Here is a 5,967-nt window from a genome sequence, read left to right as displayed (position 1 = left end):
ATGTGTGGTCACTCTAGTGATGGGGTCGTGCCAGGTAGGACGACTATGCCATTTTTGTGAGTTCCAGGTACACCGTTGGTCCCCGCATGGTTGATACTGTCTAGAGTCGGTGCTTGTAAGACGTACAACATGTGGGCTGGGTACCAATCGAGTGGACATCTTTGTCTCGTATCGTCAGGGGAAAGACATTGATCGGGTACTTACCTCGGGTATGTTATATACCGCGAGTCATGGATGACACGGATGTTTCTCGGATCTCGTGGGTCCAGCGTACTACCTCTCCATGGTCAAGGACAGTTGGGTAATCCTGCTTAAACTACGTCCAGTTGTTTCCGCATAAACCAAGTGTGTGAGAGTCGTCATAAAAAGGTATTGTTATGGAAGTAATGGTATGGGCAAGTTCGGAAACTTGGCATATAGGGTGAACCCGGACGGTTCAGCCCTCGACGGATATATTAATATCTGTAACCTGTTCTTCAACAGAATTTCTTAACTTGATGCATATTTCATGATCAATCTTCCAAGCTGAATTCCACAAAAGATGCATGTTATTGTTATCCTTCACTTTCATTGTTCATGTCATGGGCTGGTTGCGAGTACAATCAAAAGTACTCATCGGCTTGCCACTGGTTATTTCATTGACCAGGTATAAGAGAACAGGATATGGGGAAGAGTAACTCGGTGACGTCGTTGCGAGCTAGGACGCTACCCAGTCAGAATGCATGTAGGTTAAGGCTGATGGCATGGGTTCACGCCCTCAACCAATAATTCCGCTATTGGTCCAGTTTAGTGTGTTGGCCTTTAAGGCCCTATATATGTAAGACTCGACCGCAATGGTCATTTATTGTATTAAACGGTATGTATGGATGTAAGACTCTTATTATTCATTTTCTGTTTGTTCGGTGAGCATTGATCTCTGGGATCACTGAGCATGATCATTCGGAGATCTCGACTTGTAAGTCGGGGTCCCCACAGAGCTGGTATGAGAGCCATCGTGACTGTAGGAAGCCCTTAGTTAAAACGGACGTTAATCAGGATAAAACTTCTTTCCAGACTTTTCGAAAGTATTTACAAACCTGTATATTTCTCACCTCTCCTAAATTTCAAAGGAAGCAAGGTTTTGCCTTAGCACCCCACTCTTATTTTCTAAACATCCCTCATCTGCATCTTCAAAACTTGCGAATGGTCGCTACCACCCTCATGCCCTCTGACCACGAGATTACTTGAAATCCTCGTGGGCAATTTGGAAGGAAGTAACCTTTCCAGATAATCACCCATGTGCTGAAGGACAAAGACGACAGCTCTACGACCAAACGACACCAACAGAAGTACCTCCATGAGGAACAAGGACATCGAGGCCCGATGATGGTGACACCCTCGACATTTTTTTGGGGTGGTGCCACCTTCACCTAAGATAATCTGGACGTAATATATGGAAGACGTCACATGCATCACTAATAGAGCGACCCTGTCAATAACAAGGATTGTGTCGACCACCACCGGTGGATGAGAACATCGCCATTTGGTCCGCCTCACCTTAGTGATCAGGAAAACGCTATCTTCATCCCCGCTCTAGGTGTCGATATCCCGGTCAGTACGATTGGCAGGTCGGAACTCTATCATGTCTTGCAAATACCGATGCATGAAGATGTCCACTTGAGGCTCTCGAAGCCTCGGAAGACAAGAAGACAATGACAAGATTATGAAGACAAGGAAGATCATGTCAATGACAGCCATGAAGAACCACCTTCGTCAGCAACTCCCCAGACGAGAAGACATCAAGAGCTCTTTACAACTCAAGCGAGTTGCTTCGGAAGCAACAATGAGAGGCATGACAACCCCATGAGAAGGTCCAGAAGACTTAGCGGACTCCTCTCCGAGGCATGAAGAAAGCATGATTGTTGGGTCCAAGAACCCTAGGTTAGGATGAGTCGTATATTCTCTATGCGAAGTTGAGCCCGTAAAATGGTTCGGATGGACCATGTTGAGTGTTGGTTGCTTTGTTGTTTGTGCTTGGTATAAGTCGCACTTTTGCTTAAGCAACAAGCATGCAGTTATATCACCTGTCTTATTTTGATGTACGAAATGATTTTGGCACTTGTTTGAGTTGACTTTCCAACGCTTGTTTGATTGCGCTAAAACCCTTAGACACTTCCCTTTTATGCTACTCTCTCTCTTTCCCCCCTGTCGACAACTGGAGACACCAAGACAAGATGCACCAAGGATCCACTTGGAAGGATGACTAACACTAAAGACACTAACTGTACTATGCTTAACCACACGCAAACCATAGTAGTTATGATTCTCCCTCAAGATTGGAAACCCCTCTAGACCAGACTAACCTCCACAAGCCTTTCCGGCTCAAATTTTCTGGTCGCGTGTCTAGTACATGGACTTGCCAGAACACCTGTAGATCCCCGATAAACCCCGCTTAGCACCGGGTTCTCGATGGGATTAGTGATCACAGTGAACGAGTATCCTTCATTCTTAAAGCTAGCACCATAACCCTGATGCCATAAGAGGACCGTTCTATGATATAAGAGTATTAGAATAAAGATTGTGTGATGATCATAGTTGTCTTGAGAGTATAGCTAGATTATCTTGGTGGATCATAATACCCTTATGAAGGTAGATGAACTTGGTGGGACAAGTTGATGTAGTAGCATAACCTACCTATTCCGGGTGTATGTTTGGATTTATTAGGACGATTATGCTCGCGAACAGTAAATTCTCGGTGGTATACCTGACTTTAGAACGTAGTTGACATGGTTGATGATATTGCCATTATGACTTGAATTATCGAGTAGACTTGTTATTGGACTTGAATCTTGGATTTAAGTAGGTAATCTTAATAGGGTATAGAGGATGACAGCGAACACATGGTTCGGATTAAAATTGGATTTAGCCCGATAATCTCGATCGTGATACCATGTTTCTGGTGGATAGTGAGTGGGTATACTTCGAGTTGTCAAATTGATTTACACACCTATGTGGATTGGCCTTGGAGATTAGATAGCCATAATTATTGAAGTTGGTGGACATACTATGACGTAATCGTTGCAGTAATATGTGAATTATGAGGACTCTAAGCAATTATGTAGAACCCCGTCAATATTGGATTTGTATGAGTGATAGGTCCAGTAATGATTGATCGGATTGATGGATCACTTGATCGGATTCGTAGCAAGGAAACAAGATATTGGATTGGTATACTATGTGTTTCCTTAATGTAGTAATGAAGTACCCTGTCCACTAAATGACCTAGCTGGACATTTGAATTCTTGGTGTCTTAAGTTCAATCTTGGGAGCTTGTATGCCTCCCGAGGTTCTTGCATAGGAATGCATGTGCATCGTAGATACACCATACTTGTAATGTTTGGGTTAGTCCTTCCCTCAACCCTGGAGTTGACCCATGTGAGATGGTATCCTTGATGAGATGAGGTGATGTTGTCCCGAGTTAGAGGTCGAACTATTGGCATCTAAGGAATGTTCTTAGAGATAAGATGATAACTGTTCACCCACATCCTAAGTTCCTTGAGACCCTAAAGCTTCACCCAGCCATAAGGTGGTCGGATTACAACCATAGAAAACGGCTCTAAGTCGTTGAAATATGGCAAGTACTCCGCCCGACCACCACCCATCGTGTCTATGATGAACATGGGCATGAAGGACTAGGTCATGTTGGACCACAAAACCCTCGACCAGCAACCATCCATAGCGAGACCCTGTTCTCTTCACCTGTCTCATGAGCAATGTGCTTATGTCATGCTTGGGGAAAAATATGTTGTCATCCTCACTGATGAGATACTTATTCACCCCAATAAGAGGAAGAACACCTTAGTCATGTTTGGACGAGCCCCAGGAACGCCGATCGCTATGCCTCTCGAGGGTACAGTGTTATCTCAAGATGGTGGGCTACTCGAAGCAACCCGAAGACAACGGAAGTATATCCTACTCAAGACAAGATCAAGAACCGCCATGGTTGGGAAACCATGACAACAAGGAAGAAGCAAGAGACGTCAACCGACTACATCAACGATGTCCAGAAGCATCGACGAATCAAGACAAGGAAGCCTTTGGACAAGCGAGAGAATCAGACGGCTTCTTCTTGGTCCAAATCAAGGACGAGATTCGTAATTGGATCATGGTGGAAGCCTGCTAAAGGTGATTCACCCGCTCGCCGAGCCGCAGACCTTGGGAGTGGATGACTGGTCTATACTATTGGGTAGCCAGCTCATCCAGGAACCCGCGCAACCTTCCCAAATGGTAGAAGTCGTTCTGAACTGTGAGTCTCCGAGCTTAGAGTCATGGGTGAGACCCAACCCAGACCCTTCGCGAGAAATCTTCGATGACCACTGCAACGCCCTCAAGGATGAAGACAATTTGCGACCATAGCTTGCCCGCCGTAAGGGAGTCAAGGACTTTGCAGAAGTAGGATGCTAGACGAAGACTTTGGCAGTGCGTTCTAACACGAGGCATCTAGATGTCACTAACCAGCTTGAGCAGCACCAAGACCAGAACCCAGACACACTATCTTGCCACGTATTCTGACTTTGGAATGCACTTGCAAGCCAGAACCTTGCATGGACTTAGCTCACCAAGCCCTTGACCCGCGGTCAAGCCTAACTTATTGCCAAAACCCGCTCAGTCAGGCAAAGGTCGTGCGAAACATTCGAAGTTGTATCATCTAGCACCTCAAGACCCACAACCACAACATGGGGACATGAAGACGACCTCCGAACCAAGATCTTGTATCTCTCCAACCCCTAGCCTAGAAATCTCAGGGACGAGATTTTCATAAGGGGATAAGGTCTGTAACACCCTGTGTTTAGCTTTCCTGACTATTAACTTATTTCAAAAATTAGGACCAATTAATTTTTTTTGTGAAAGCTTGTGATGCTTGAAGTGAATGTTGTTTGCTTGCTTGCTGGTATAATTGCGTTGGTTCTCAAATATTTCTTGTTACTCTCCAGACTCACATCCCTAGCCCAAAACTCCTGCCTAATGATCATGCCATGCGTTTACGACCAACAACTATTTTTACCAAATATTATTTTCACAAAAAGCATTTCTTTCAATTAAACTTTCAAACCCCTGAGATGAGATTTGTACTACAAGTCCTCAAATTAAGGAATTTATTTTGCACCAATTATTTTATTTAAAACCTATTATCAAAATGTCTTCCAAAAACCATAATATTATTATTTTAAAAGTTATTTTATTATTTTATTTAAGTGTCTTTCTGTGAGGCCAGAAATGGTCTCTAATGAAGGAAAGTTATTTTTATTGCTTTCAAAATATTTAAGAAAATTTAGGAAACCTCAATGGATATATTTATTCCATATATATGAGTTTCAACACATGTTCATGTTCAAAATATTGGGCAAACCCCTCAAAAACCCTTCCTGTCTATTTCAAGATTTTGAAATATTTCTATAAGAAATATTCTCAATAAATTCCACTAAACTTCCAGCATGTCAACTATGATATTGTTTGATGATCTTGCCAAGTTTCATCTAAATCCAAGTTAATTTGACTCCCCAAATTATTCAAAAAACACTATCTGTCCAAGTTCAAATTTGAGCAACTCTTGAGTGTCAAATGTCTCCAATTGTGCTCAAATTTGGTGGACATGTTCTGATACTCCAATAATGCATCCACACCAAGTCGTGCATCAAGGAGAACAGAAGAACTTGTCCCAAGCCCCTCAAAACCCTCTCTGTTGAATTCTGACTTTGGGAAACTTTACATTATAAAGTTTCTCCAATTGACCCCAAAATTTTTGTGCATGCCTTAATACTCAAATAATGCCCCCACACCAAATCTTGGATTTGTGGGAATTGATTTGAATGGAATTGTAAGCAGAAAGCCATTTCTGCCCCTTTCATGGGTTTTCCAAGTCTACAATGGAAACCTTCTCCACCAGATCCCAATTTTGGTGTCCAAGCTTATTTTCATCTATTATTT

Source organism: Hordeum vulgare, chromosome 2H, assembly GCF_904849725.1.
Source record: "Hordeum vulgare subsp. vulgare chromosome 2H, MorexV3_pseudomolecules_assembly, whole genome shotgun sequence".
Classification (NCBI taxonomy): domain Eukaryota; kingdom Viridiplantae; phylum Streptophyta; class Magnoliopsida; order Poales; family Poaceae; genus Hordeum; species Hordeum vulgare.
This window is presented reverse-complemented; position numbering follows the sequence as displayed.